Below are 15,619 nucleotides of genomic sequence, written 5' to 3'. Positions count from 1 at the left end.
GCAACTGTGAAAAGGGGAAATGCTTCAATGGTGCGTTGTTATGATACCTTTAATATGTGTTCTTTGTACAGTGATCACACTTTATAGCCACACGAGGAGGATAAATAGTATTTTGCGGACCTTCAATTTATATTAAAGTGAGAACTGTCCATAAGCGGACGGTATCTTCATATTTAATAAAGTGATCTGCCATAGTCTTCATACATACAATCGCAGCTGTATGAAAAGCAATCTCTATTATCTCTGTATTGTGGGTGCAAAAAGATAGTGATCATTCAACTGACTGATAAGGTATACTAGATTTGTGTGATACTAGTATCCGTGGCAGATTGGGGCCGTTACAGTCAAGCCCTGAGCAAGCTACTTGGTAAACAGTATTAATTCTATATCAGAGGCTCTTAAAACAGTCCAAATTGACTGTCAGATCCACTTGAAGACCGAGAACTGTTGCACACAAATTTGCATGCGATTTAGCAATAACGGTGTGCGTGTTTTGCTCTGTCTGACCGTGAAAATTGGTGTAGCGAGTTGAAGCCAGACATCCTACGCGGGAGTTCTCAGGCAGCACTCTTCTCGATCGGGTTTCAAACAGACCGCCAGGATTCCATCGCATACATCGTCGCTTAGTGGATCCGTCAGACCGTGCCGGCGAATGTCGCACGAGGCGGCCACCTCTGCAACATTGTCGAAATATTGGCATTTGAGGTAAGGGTACATATTCCAGAGTACATCATATCGACTGTTGAAATTGTGAAATTGTGATTGGTTTAATGTTTACCTAACTACCAACAACTCTACGATGAACTGTACCACAGAGCGATGCGCTCTAGCTCGATCTCATAAACCTTGATTACATATATTATACTGGGAGTTTGATATCTTCAGACATAAAACTCTATAATATATTTACCTTGAGCGAATCAAGAGAACCGAGCGAACTCTGTGTAACCTTACTCAGGTTAATACCACAGGCTGCATCTAATGGTTACTGAAAAATTGCACCAAATGCAAATTAGTTTGTGGTTTTTGAATACGTGGACTGGGGAAAGTACGCAAGTATTTGAAGAGCAACGTTGCACTTCATGTGCGTGGGTCGTGTGTTTCGCTCGTTGATGATTTCATCCCAGCCACCACCAGTTGGAGAAATATCACTAAAAAGTGGCAGCAATTTGAGAAAATTGCCCGCTCTCAATGGCATGGAACCCTTTCTGAAAATTACAGGGTCTTGTTTTGGAATCCCGGAGAGTCGAAAAGCCGTGAAGTACATTAGATGTTCCGCAGAAAGTATAAACCGGCGATCGAGTTCAAACGACACAGGGATAACTTAAAGTAATACCGCTCTCACATCACATATTGGTAAAAGCATGCGGTTCAAAGGATTACTTTCTCTAATTTGGTCGGTCTGAGCGCCGGCAACGTTTTTGTGCAAAGCGGAGCACAGCATCCCACACTTCTTCCCCTTTTGCAAGCGACACGTCTTTTCTATTAAGATATTAAATTTCGTATTCATCACACATTTAACTGCGGAGAAACACACGTTGTAAAAAACCGAATACAGTTACGTTATATTTCTCACTTAAAGTAGGCACATGACTTCGTTCAGTGCGTAAATAATTACTCTCACTTAAGTAATTTTTCGGTCAATTTTTGATAAATGTAGTTCCATCAAACCAATGCGGAAAAACATTGACTCAAAGGATCTTTTTATCCAGCGCTTTCTCGCCATATATAACTCTGGATAGGAATGGTACAACTCGTTCGCATTGTTTTGCGATATAAAAAGAAAGTTTATTTTCTGATTTTATGAACACTTAAGGTTGTTCTGTTTTTGAATTTTGGAGCGAACGGTTAAGGCGGTAGACTGTTGAAACTGTCGCCTTCGGATGAATATCAACATCGAATTCGTGTCGTTGAGTGACCGCCAGAAACCGTTTCAAATGATTTCGTTCTCGACAAATTCGAGAAATTGTAAATAATATCTGGTCTGGTGTAATAACTCAAAAGCATTTGGGAGATCTCGTTTCACTTTCGAAATTTCGAAGCCAGACGATCAAATTATTCTAAGATCTTTTGATACTTTAGCCCCACGCTAGCTTGATTTTGTTTATGTTTTTTCAAGTTGAGTTCACAGTGATGTGTCCGCTTGAGGGAGTCTCTCCCGCAAGGCACTTGAACAAACGCCAAGAAGCGAGATGACAGCGACGCCAACTGTGAACACACCTGTTGGAAAAACTCGCCGGTTAGGCCCACACATCACTTAGGTAGAGTGCGCCCTGGGGACATCTTTTCGGGCTCTCAGCTTTTTACAATGCCTCGCTGGTATGCTGCTTGTGCGTACTAATCTTAGAACTTGTGCAGTAAATGAAGCATTCACTGTCTCTTTTGGGTTAATTTTCCCCATAGGGTTAACATAGGGCAGAGCGGCCATTTTGAATTTCAAGTAAATATCCTGATTATCAAGAGGATAGTTTAAATAATCCTCAGGGAAAATTTGAACAAAAGATTAAACTTTGTTTCGAAGTGCATATAACCTGAAATTGCAGGACAGACTGTTGACTAAAAACTCCTAGCTGTTAACAGCGTCAAGTCAACTCTCGCGGAAACGACCGAACTCTTTCATTTAGAAACTTCAACGATTGCGCAACCTTTGCCGGTAACCCTTTTAGAATGGTCGTTTCCCCCTTTTGCGTTTCGGATTAATTACTCGCCGTTTGTCGAGGATAAGTAATCGCGAGACTTGATATGGAAGCAATCGACTTTTCGTATACGTGCGCACTTACATTACTTGGCTATGTAGGATATTAATTACGTTATTGCAATATTTTGTACGTTGCTGACAGATATAAAGTTAAACGATCATCATCAAAACGCATAACTTTCAGAGATTTGTCATGCCTCACCAAATCAACAACTCCGGGCATGTTGCGATTTCCTCCCATGTTACCAGACACGCGACACTGTGTCTGGCTTATGACAGCTATACGCTTCTGTGCCATCCGCTCACGTAATTTATCACGTTCCACGATATTCCAAAATGGCATGTTAAATTTACACTGTTGAACTTTTAAAATGCGCATCAGTTGTCTTTTTGACGATGACATTACCTTTTGAAATTAAAAGCGCCATTTTAATGCATTGCATGTTTGGTGCAGTGACAGCAATTGTATGGTGTTACAGAAATGGTCGTCAAGAAGACATTTTTCATTGTAAGAATGACAGTATCAATACACAAATTCTTTAATCACAGTTACCTTTCCGGTAACAGAGCTACCGTGCATAAGTGCTCGTAAAGTAAAAATCACAAACGGTGAATGAGCAAGCGTCCAATGAGATACTTAGTCGTTATTCATGCTGTAAGTGTTATGATCGAGAGCATACTCGCACACGCTGGACCAGCCCGGTATACTGCCCAATTTGAAAAGTCAAAGGTCCTTTTCATCGCATGAGAGAGAGAGAGAGAGAGAGAGAGAGAGAGAGAGAGAGAGAGAGAGAGAGAGAGAGAGAGAGAGAGAGAGAACTTAAGTCTGAAAACAATTGCACAATTCGATATAATTGATAATCCCCTATTAATATCGGAAACAAAGAATGTATGTTTTCCTGATCACAGTTTGTCGGTTACGCAGACTTTGAACATGTTATCTATGTCAGGGTAATGAGTAAGTAATCTTCGATATATGGCTTACTATTTTTTTTCGAAACTTAAACTCCTTCTACCTGTATAAGTCTAGCGAAGTGAGATAGAACAGACAAACCAGTGGAAAATACGATTGGCGTAACGTGTGCCCCTTTTGATCGAGCCTGCTCTGAAATCAGTCATTGAAGTATTTTCAATATTACATGTCGGTAAAGTGTCAATTTGAATGCAGTCAGTTTACGCAAGAAAATATATGACGGCATCGCTTTCGATTCAAATCATTCATGTCTTTTTTTATTGCGATTCTGACCTTAGAGGCAATGCAATTTTATACTATGCAAAAATGTGTCAGCGATTTCTGTTGAAAAGAGGGGCACTTTTACGCCCTTAACAGAGCGACAGGCAAGAAATTACATAAACGTTGCGAAGGCTGATTGGCACAACGGAATAAAAATGCTACATTTCAAACAGACCGTTTAATGAATTAATATTATCTTGTGCAAACCAACACAGTGAGAATGATGTTTAAAATCTTAACTAGATAATCCCAGTAATTTGTATTTATACCTACTCAGTAAGCTAATTCCTTTAAACGACTGATTTCAGGGCTGTGGCTAAATTGGAAATTACCCATGTTATACGCTGATATTGGAGACCATAGTCAAAGATTGATTTTTTTACAAATACTGTAATCATCACGAGTCATGACGCAATGCATCTAAGGTATCTCAACTTTGATGACAAATGGACCATTTTTATGATCCAAACACGTACTCGTGCTTACGTTTTTGCCTATGTGTAATGAAAGTAGAAACGTTTTGAAGCGAGGAATATGAAAATGTTGCCATGGTAATGCGGGTACAATTCAATCATGAAAATGATAGACTGTGATTAAGTGTTCAACTGAACTGATAGATTTATAACAACTAAAGCTAAAGGATGTTACGTTATTAATAAGAGGTCAAGAAAGTGGCCAATGTTAGCTCCCCTGTTTATAAGATGCCACACTTTAGGGAAAGCCCGCCAATGGAAGGCCATTGGTTGAAGATACCGAAACTATAAATTTCGTTAGTGTTGCCAAGATAATGAAAACGTGCATTTCACTTTTGGAATAGAATACATATACATGCCATCATCAACGATGGTCTCTGCAGTTCTAGAGTGACATAAGAACCTCTTTTGTTTTATTCACTGATTGGCTCAGCCTGATCGTTTGCAATTTCGTTCGACGGCATATGAAAGTTCTCATTCCTCTTAATTACCGATTCGAACTAGTTTGTCAAGCATCGAAGATACATTTATATACGGTCTTATTCATGTGGGTGTGACAGCCTGGTTATTGTTTCCCACTACACAGTTGTCACAGTCATCGGTTATAAGGAGCTTTAAGCTTTGACGATTTGTTTCACTATTTTTTTTTCAATGTTAAATACAATTTATTTATCAACTCCCCAAAGCATTTCGAAAGACACAAAATTCAGCTTGTCACCTCAGCCTTTGCACGTGTACACCGCATTGTTATTGCGGACAGCTCAATTCTGGTCCGGGCCAGAATTCAAATGTAAACAACCACGGTGCATTCTACACGCATTACGTGATGTGTTGACCAGCTGCATGGTGGATTTTGCACATGCTGTAGGGAGTAGAAGAAGAATTTGCGATTGACATAAAAAGAGAAATAGAGAAAAATAACCATTAAAAGTTATGGCTTATATCCCTTTATATGACGACGTCTGTCAGGCAGGGTGAATGAACTCATCGCTCTTATACTTACTTCACTTAACAGCTACCTGAATTGCGCACAAGAGCGTGCACACAGTGGAAATCAGATTAATGACATTCTGATGAATTCTCTCTGCCCTTCAAAAGGGACAAGGAAGTCGCGTGGTATACAGAGTCACTCACAATTATTGATCAAATAGACTTTTCTCAGCAAATGCATATTAGAGAGAGGAATATTAAATTCAATCAATAACCGTAACATCATTCATTGGCTGGCACAGTGTGGTGCAAATGATGTAGCCAGTGAGGTTCCAATAATATATCCACTGGCCAAGAGACAAGCTGTCGGCTTAGCGTCCAAAGTCACTCGTTTTCAAAGAGAATGTTAATTGAGGCTTGGTCCTTAATAGATTCTGCGAGTTGAAACCCTGATGTTATGAACTTATATGAAAATCAGTAGACAATACCAGATGGTTCAACAACGCGTGAGGTTGAAAGCAATAATTTTTTTACTATCTAGACCTGAACAAGAGCCCTCCATTTGTGGCTGGCCACCACGGCTATCAACAGCACCATCAGTTTGGACACCAGTTTGAATACGAGTGTCATCGCTTTGCAACTGTCACCGGAAATACCGTCAGCAGCAGCAACACCAGAATACGCCAATCGATCACCACCACGACCATTATAACCCTGGTCCTGTACCATCAGGACCATGACCAGCACCAGCATTACACCTTGAACCGGTTGAGTCCTGGACCACCATCAAACCAGTATTACCCATAGCATCATCATCAACCACCACCACCACCACCACCACCACCATCACCACCACATCCATCATTAGGTTTAGATCCAGCGACAGGGCCACCACCAACACAACCACCTTCATACAAGTATTACGTAACCATAGTAGCAACAGCTATAACCTCCACCACTTTCACCAATACAACAGCATCACAATCATCACTCACCGATAAACAAACAACAAACCAGCAAGCAAGCAAACAAAGACAGAGAGACGAAAACCACGAAGCTAAGTGTACGCGATACAATACTTAACAGTCACTGAAGGTTTCATCGAGATCAGATCATGTTTACAAAGCCCTTGACTTCGTTACGCCCTAGGGTAAAATCATTACATTTCAAACTGCAAGCACAGATGTCATTGATCAATTGGACTGCGGTCCCCACATGTCAGGAAGCGTTCCGATATGTAATAGCGATGTTTGTTAGTTTTTGATCGGTAGCTTGCGATGCAGCCTGCGGCAACCAATACTAAATGGGGCTTAATTTATTGCCAATTATACAAAATTCGAGTCTAGCATAATAATAACAGAACCTAATCTTCACTGTTTCTAGTAATGCTAAATGAAATTTATGTAAACGCTAAAAGACTGTGAGATATACGTGCAACGGCAACCACGTCCTTCCAAATACGTCCTGATAACTCATAAAAAAAGGATATTAACGCTATAAGTGATTTCTTAATGGGTTTGTATAGTCTGTTTAATTGTAAAATTAAAATAATGTTTCCTTATTAGCATGCCATAAAATGTACGAGATCGAACTTTTAGGTCACTTTAAAACTGAGATAATAAACATCCTTGTGGGTATGTATTTCTATATGCAAATGTCTTGCTCTGTGAATTATAATGGGTACTACTTAATATGTGATCCAGGAGTGACAGGTTCAATATTTTGGACAGAACTCGTTTTGGTAATGCTTCTTACGCTTTCAAGGTCAAGAAAACTTTTTTTATCGTCTACAAGGTCAGTGTCGCCAATCAAATTAACAAAGGTTAACATTTTCCCAAGGAAGTTTTTGCAGTCTTTTTGCCATCTTTTCACTAGTTCATGGTTTTGATTAACTTCTTATACATAAGTAATTACAAGGTTTTTTTCGAAACTGCGCATTTGGGTTGCGTTTTAAGTTGTTTTGACACACGCGTTTATAACGCTTCTATTCGTCGACTCCTCTATGACGTCACATATTTTGCAATTAGACACTTCTATGTAATTACCTCATCAATTCTTGCGAACTGGGAGAGAAATTTAAGTAGGAGGCGTGACAATGTTTAACTGAACAGCCAGAACAACATTTACATGCATGGATGTAAACAAGCTTGAATATCACTGGGCCCACACAAAACTATACAATCTAAAGTGGTACACTTTCTTTACAAAGCTGTGTGAGAGCTCCAGAACAAAACTCGTTTGCCTTCATCTAGGAACGGCTTGACCCAGCGTTCTTCATGTGATGAGAACTCTTATGACAAGTTTCGGATGGGGATTGATTTAGAAGTATATGATCAGTATCCCCTCGCCCGATAATACACGTCACAAATATGACGTCAAACACCTTTACTACGAAGCTGACCCGCCGAGTGTTTGAAAGATCCTTCATTATTTCTAGTCTTGATGCGATATATCGTCAAAGGAACAAAAGTACTAGTAGGTCATATCTGTCTTCATCGCCGAATCGTAACCTTGCCATGGAAAGACGGATAAAGGTTTCCCTTCTGACGCAACGGTGTCTTTAACGTCATAATCAGTTTTTAAAGTTAATGTATCACGTAGAAATAGACTGTTCCACCTTTGTATGGTCAAAATGGAGAAGTGTATTTGTTTGCATGTTAAAAAATTGACACAGCTTTCCTCGGTCAGAAACTCCTGCGTGCGAATCTTAAAATGTGCAAATATTATTGCCTAACTAACATGTTGTGATCTTACAACTTTTGTACACTGTTCATTATCGCATATTTTCCATCGGATTTCATAGATTTTCAAGTGCATATTTCTGAATTAATTTATATGGTAATTAAAATTAATTACGCAAGAAACACCTCCAAGACCTGGGCTTTCTATGAACATATTAAATACATGGACGTTGGCAAAGTACTTTTTTCAATTTTACCGATGTAGCAAAAGTCGGTATACATGCATACATGCTGTACATCCATCCATCCATCCATCCATCCATACATCCATCCATCCATACATATACATACATACATACATACATACATACATACATACATACATACATACATACATACATACATACATACATACATACATACATACATACATACATACATACATACATACATACATACATACATCCATCCATACATATACATACATAAAATCGTGTCGACAAGCTATGTCAAAATATTTGACGTTGCACTGAGCATGCGTATCCCAGTGGAAATTGAAACATTTCATACCACTACCAAATGCTTGTGTAAAGGTTAAAAGTAACAGCTGTGTTCCTCTAAGGACCGCTTATCTTTTCAATAAAAAATACATAATCAGAGTGTCGGTCATCAGCAAGATAACCTTAGCTCAACGATTACTTGACTTTTTTCGAGGGTAATTTCGTGAGGACTGAAATGTTTGTATACTTTGAATATATGAAGAAATGATGGCATTCCCTTTGTGTCATTTTCTAAAAATACACGAAAGCCGTTTTTACAAGACTGGGGATCAAAACAGCGAGCATTGCGATTTGTATGAATAATAACAGCGAGATATTAGTATAGATAAAGTTTCACTTCGGATTTATTATTTAATACGTTGTTATACGAAGTAGAGTCTTTCATAGAAGATATACGGCGATATACGTATGAAGGTGAAATTTCATGTTGAATACATTGTGATATACATCAATGTATCACGATCGGCCAGTCCGGGGACGGCCTTATTACATCAATCAGACCATTAGCATCACTGAAACATAAAGTAAAAGCCAAAAAACTGAAAGTTTGAACGTTGTATTATTAATTGTCCAAGCATTGCAAAATTAATAGTATAAATTTTGTATATTCCTCCTCTGTTTGTGGATATGGTCGTCACTCAAATTTTGTTGATGCTCAGAGGTGAAATTCATTTAAAAGACCGTTCGAAATCTAATCTACACAAATGAATAGACAAATAAAGAAATAAAGAAGGTGTATATATATATATATATATATATATATATATATATATATATATTATATATAATATATATATATATATATATATATGGGTTAGAATTCTACATTGTCATTTTTTCAAAGCCCCAAAATTTTGCAGTGTAGAGACAACCAGATTTAGTTGAGTGCTTTTATCGTTGTTTATGCATTATATTTCCACGCTACAAACCATTAGAGGAACCTGTTACATAAAACGTTTATATATATATATATATATATATATATATATATATATATATATATATATATATATATATATATATATATAATCGTGAAAGAGTGTATATTGAAATAATTTCACTTTTGACAACGCTTTTTGAAAAAAATCGCTTCTTTTCCCCATGCACATACAAGTCTGTCTACAAACGTTCATGTATTTTCTCCGGAAGGAAAATGTCGTAATGGCCGTTCTCCAGAAATAATCAGGATAAAATATGAATTTAAGAGGTAATAGCAATAATTTGTATGTTTCCTTGACTAAATAGTGTCCTCGAGCGATAATTTGCGAGTCGCATCTAAATTCCAGGTTTAACGACGCAAAGATCACCGGACGGCAACCAGTTACAAAGGATTCCGACAAAAACAGGGGACCGACAAAAATATCCATTTTTGACGACAAATGAGAAATTGGATCTTCATATCGGTACAATAGTTTTCCCAGTGTCCATCCGTTGATGTGATTTCGCTAACAAGCAGTGCAGAAATTCCAGCTTTGTGACTATGTAATTACAGTCTGGCATTCGGCAGTGAGATATCGAGCGGCTATAGTGACTCCGCTGTGCTGATCCATATTTCAACGTACTTTATGTAATCTCTCTATCCTCGAGTCACTGTACATTCTGAGTCTATGCATACGCTCATGATTGCGTCATTACGGAATGCACCAGCATAGCATTTTCCCAGTAGCAAACAAGTTACTCCGATATAATGAAATTGTGATTCCTATGATACCAGTTTTTAGTCGTGAAGTGACTTAATATGCTTCTTCAGGTAACCCATAATTAATTGTAAGTTAAATTTCCACAAGTTTTCTAAATGTCCTCCTCATTCGACTCTGTGTCTCTCTGTCTCTGTCTGTCTCAGTCTGTCCGTCTTTCTGTTTGTTTCTGTCTGTATGCTTGTCTGTCTGTCTCTGTTTGTCTATTTGTTTGTCTGTCTATCTGTCTCTGTCTATCTGTCTCTCTCCCTCTCTCCATTAGTTTCCCCTTCCATCTCTGTTCTGTCAGTCTACACTTGCTCTTCCAAAACAATGTGTAAATCTATGATGTCTTTCTCAGAATGTTACCACGGTAACGTCCTCACACAGCCAGACGACGTATCAAATTATTTCAATATTGCTACTTGTAAGCTCGTGGACATCTAACAACCCTATTATGTAAACTCCGAGTGATTGAACTCTCTCTTGCTGAACCATCCTCCACCGGATTTCTCGCTTGAGGGCTTCGCGCCTCGTCTGTCTCTGATTGGCGATACATGTCACGTGAACACTTGTTGCCCGATTCGTTCTATTCGTTCAGTTTGTGCACTGAGCGAGGATTTGTTATTATCGTCAGTGTGCGGGCATGCGAAGGCAGCCTGCGACAAGCCACGAAGCAACTCGCTTGTTGACTTTTCGAAATTTGCCTGCCGAGAAACAAAGACTGGTTTCCAAACTTTCTTTTGGCATCAGTCTGTCCGAGAAGACTTTTGGACTTCTGTCCAGAATATCAAAGATAAGGACTCGTGGAACGTTTTGCTTGCAGAATACAATTTTGCCGCTGGACCCTGCCTCCGTGTTTCAAGGCTTCCAGACGAATGTTTTCAGCTTGAGTGACGATTGAGAGCGTCGCTTACACCAAAAGGAGGTAAGATGTTATTCCGAAGGAAGTGCATTATTCTGGATCGTTTTGACTCTTTGCGATGTATTCTTGCTTGGTTTGATTGAACACAGTAGTGTAGCGAACACAGTAGTTTGTTATCGACTGCGTCGGGAAATGTTAAATCTGCGGGATACATCGTAAGCGAGAGCGAGAGGGAGCTGTGCGTTCTCTCTCAGGCGACAAATTGCAGCACCTGTCAACGTGCTTGTTAACTCGTCGTCTGATACTCACGACTGTCATCGCCCTAGGCGACTCTGCAACGCAGCGCAAGCACGGGCACATAGCCCACCATTCATTCGGGACCTGTTTACCTACCCTTCGCAGATCACCCAGGTTTCGGGGTGTCCTCCATATCGTGAATGCCGCTTCCTTGGCGTATCATCGTTCATCGACATATCCGAGGATGTGTCAGTGAATCTGAAAAGCCCTCTGCACTTAAATCCCTAAAAAGACATATTACGTCATACTCTTATAGAAAAGACGCTCTTTATTTTCAAGCACGGAATAATGATTTGTCTTTTAGTAAGCATTGACTTCAACTTGGCGAACGTGTATGAAGTGTTCTATCGCTAGTTTTGTCAGCTTCACTCGACACTAGCAAGGTTTAATATCAACTAGCTCGCCTTTATCGAATCTGTAGTCTCCCAAGCCTCCGAAATCCAGAAATATCTTTTCCACGCAGTGAGTGTAAAGGTATTTGGGAATCAAACCTGAGGCGTAGAGTGTACTATAATCACTTTCACAATAACTTTCTTCCGTAATTTCCTGTCTGTTAGTAATAAATGGGACATCTTCAGAGATGGTTGGTGAAAACGGTAGGTTACTTTAGTGTGTTGTGCAAGGGCCAATCCATGGTCACATGCATAGCAGAGACACGGTAAATATCACTGGCCTCAGACATTCAATTCATGCCTCTCATAACGTATGCATAGGCGGATTTATGACGTAATACTGTGGTTTGCGAAATATGCCATTTTAATTCATTTTAACTGATTATTTGCTCCCTGGAGGCGCCAGAAAAGTCATTCCCTTCGTCGGAGACCGTAGACGGATAAAACGTCTCCGATGGAAACAATCAAGGTGGCGGATGTACTGGTGTTGAAAACGACTGGACAAACTGTCAGATGATCATCCACCCAGGCCATTACAACAGATCCGCGTAAGACTTCTCCGATAGTTGGCATGATTGCTTTCATAGAAACTGCATAGTCTGTTTGAACAAATACTTATGCGCTATCTGAATGAGTGGCTCTTCTAGATTCTTTTGGGTGGAATGCCCCTTTCACTGAATAAGTTTGAGCTGCGGTGTTTTTCTGTATCAGATTTAAATCTTTTTCCGTGAGAGTACCATGGACTGTAAGCCCGTCCCAACAGACAAGCACATAATAATCTTTGCTTGTCGATCAGATTAGTACCCATCAACCGTGTGTATTCTGCGGCTTCGACGAAGGCTACAGAACTAGAGCGTACCGCCGGGTTGAAGATACAGTAATGTGAACATCTCTATTTAAACGCCTTATCCATATTTATGGTTGTGACGACCACCCAATTCAACTCTAGTCATTAAAAACTACTAAGGATAGGATAAGATATAATTTATATAGCGTCTAACATCCATCCAACAATATATCAAAGTCGGTCGTTCGTCATTTCTACAGAAAACATTTTATCTAGTATGTTTGAAGTTATAATGATATTTATTTCTCTCAGCAAAAACAAGGTAACGCTGCATCATTAGCAGCGGTTTTGGTCACTCATCGCCCTGGAATATCAGAGATCTGTAACGATACATGTAATTTCAGTAGAGCCGATACTGGTGTAACTGAAAACCCTCTACTAAAAATAATGACTGTTGGTATTAAAGGTGGCGACGGAACCGGACACCTTTGCAACATCAAGCTGTCTTCATCGTCGTCGCTCGCTCGTAAAAAAAGCTAACCGGAAGTCATCGGGGATAACATTTTTACGATCCCTTGAAGTGAGCGGAATTTATTGGGGGCCATGTACATAAGATCTTTTATGATTTCCAGTTTTATGACATCCACCTGGAGGACACTCGAACTGGAAATGTACATCGTGTCGATTCCAGATGATTAAGCAGGGCAGTGGTGCAATAACCGGTCTAAAAATATTCTCGCCTAAAACTTCGATCATGCACTTCCAGTAAAACAACTGAACAAAGCCATCCCTAAATCATGGGGAAAAATTAAAATCACTGAACATACAAATTTAGACTGCGCCCCCCGGTAAATTCCATCTATCCCCTCAGGCCGAGGCAAGTCGAGATGCCTTTTAATACCATAAATCAGCTGAGAGAGATAAAATAGATGACCGTGTATTTTCTGATACCACTGAGAGGAAAAGAAACATCACAGACTTTTGATCAAAGCTCTTCTGTGCAGAGTCTAGTTACAAGCCTTACTTTGTTTGAATGAGTCTTCGTCGGAATGTTAAAAGTTGAATCCATACCACTTGACCGTGGCTCTAGCTTTTCTGTACTTGTTCCTATACGTGGAGAAATATACTCGCCGGCATACCAAGTCTTGGTACTTTGAATGGAAAGCATAGCAAGAGAGACCTACATGTATTGTAGATTTCACAAACGAACACGTTCACCAAAACATCCACTGAACGAGGCTTCATTTGGAATCACAATCTCGCAAAGTGTACAAAGAATGAACGTGACTCTCAATAATTGGGTCAATTTCAGATTAAATATATCTATCTCCGTTTGCGAGTGTCTATACGTTTTGCCTCTTCTACCCGTCGCTGAGAAATTAGCCCGAGAGGTTTCATGACGTCAGGGTGCAGGGTGAGAGATCACTGCACACATTGGCTGAATATCTTCGACGAAGAGAAAGACACGCTCCGTGACAGCGACGGTAAGCGACGGTGAATATTATGACTTCCAATGGACAACACATGCAAAAAACACTGAACTCTTACTTTTAGCGAGCCCTTTGAAGCTTGGCTACCGGCGTAATAGATAACGCTGTATAATCGACTTTACGTCATTTGGTGTGAGGAACAGCATAGACATCTCGTATGTATGATAATACCTAATGGAGTTTTATTTTTATCATTGTACATTGACAATGTGCATATATATTGAATGCATTCAATACCAACTGGAATTCTAGGAGCGGAAACGAAATTCGCTGTTTTCGCACCTTCATTGAATAGCAGAATAGCGCCATTACGTCAACAATGTAGCTTTGATTGCTCACACACTCAGTGCCTTCGAATGAAGACTAATTCAAATGAGAAAACGTGGACCAATTTCTGAGCGATTTTTGTTTCATTCCCGGCAAAGCCGCAATGGCATTACGCAAAACTACCACAATACATTGCATTCAAAGGCACTCAAACAGCCCTTGCAAAGTATCTGCTCCGAGTGAAATTACGTCGCCTTTTGGGAAAATTATCGCGATGGACTGGAACTGAGATTGATGTGTGTTCGTGGCGTACTCATAACCTGATGGAAAACAACGATAACGGACAAAGGTTAACCAAACGCGGTACTCGACTGATGGTGTTGAAGATGATGAAATATATTACCTTTTTTGAGATTGATGTCGGTTCAGTGTGCATCCATCGGCGTAGGACATGAAACCAATGTCATTACGCTCGTCTAGATTTCTCCGTCGATATCGGAGGCACTTGAGGGTTATCGCGCGTAGAGTGGCCATCTTTCAAAATTTCGACGAATGATTAGAAGGCAAAGCTGTGGTATCAGGCTTAACAACGCATGCCCCACTCGCTGTGACGTCATTTTGCACTTTTTTTGAAGCTTTGCTGGGTTTCCGTCCTGGTACGGTCGATTAGAGCTTGTCCATATCGTTGAGCGAGGACGGCTATGCCGATTCGATGTCCGTGCATTAGGGTATATTATCTATAAAATGGTTGAAAAATATTGAAATTTGAAAAAAAGAACACGGCTGCATGAATGACAACTCTGTTGTGAAATAGTTCTCGATCATCGTTCCTATAGACGCGTCTTTCATCCGCAATCGATGACACGTGACTGCAATAAAAACTCAATGAGTCTTTGTCACATTTTTTCATAGTTCTTTTTCAGAACTGACTTGAAAACCGCCCTGCAGAAATTAAATCGCTGTGAAATTGTCCGCTTTAATAAAGTTTGCAAAGTTTGCTATCTGTTTTCTCCACACTAATACTCTCAAAATGTAGAAAAAATCCGAGTCAGTCTTACTGCATTGGCTTATCGAATTATAAACTTCACGCCGATCTTCTCGTGACCAAGTATACTTTCCTCGGTACGGTATTTTGATCCAGCGATTGCACGCGTGGACAATATTTTTCAACGTTGAATGCAGCTGTGGAAAATGGTCCCTTTCACTCAAGCACAATATTGATGCAGGGGCAAACTGCACTTATACTGCTCCTGCACATTAACTTACACA

At 39.8% G+C, this 15,619-nt stretch overlaps 1 protein-coding gene across 7 annotated transcripts in view; it reads left to right on the top strand.

Annotated features, from left to right (window-relative positions):
* The first annotated feature begins 304 nt into the window (after positions 1-304).
* The window catches only part of LOC139143493 (neuropeptide S receptor-like), a 215,979-nt gene continuing 200,664 nt past the window's right edge, over positions 305-15,619 (top strand). For 2 of the 7 annotated variants that reach the window (XM_070713857.1, XM_070713862.1), the window contains exon 1: positions 10,864-11,180. The gene's annotated coding sequence lies outside the window, so the exon portion shown is untranslated. Of the gene's footprint in view, positions 706-10,843; positions 11,181-15,619 lie in introns of those variants that run through there. The other 5 variants (XM_070713877.1, XM_070713861.1, XM_070713873.1 and 2 more) reach the window with 5 other exon arrangements.

Source organism: Ptychodera flava, chromosome 11, assembly GCF_041260155.1.
Source record: "Ptychodera flava strain L36383 chromosome 11, AS_Pfla_20210202, whole genome shotgun sequence".
In the NCBI taxonomy this organism is placed as follows: Eukaryota; Metazoa; Hemichordata; class Enteropneusta; family Ptychoderidae; genus Ptychodera; species Ptychodera flava.
The sequence above is the reverse complement of the archived record's forward strand: the minus strand, read 5'-3'. Positions and strand labels throughout refer to the sequence as shown.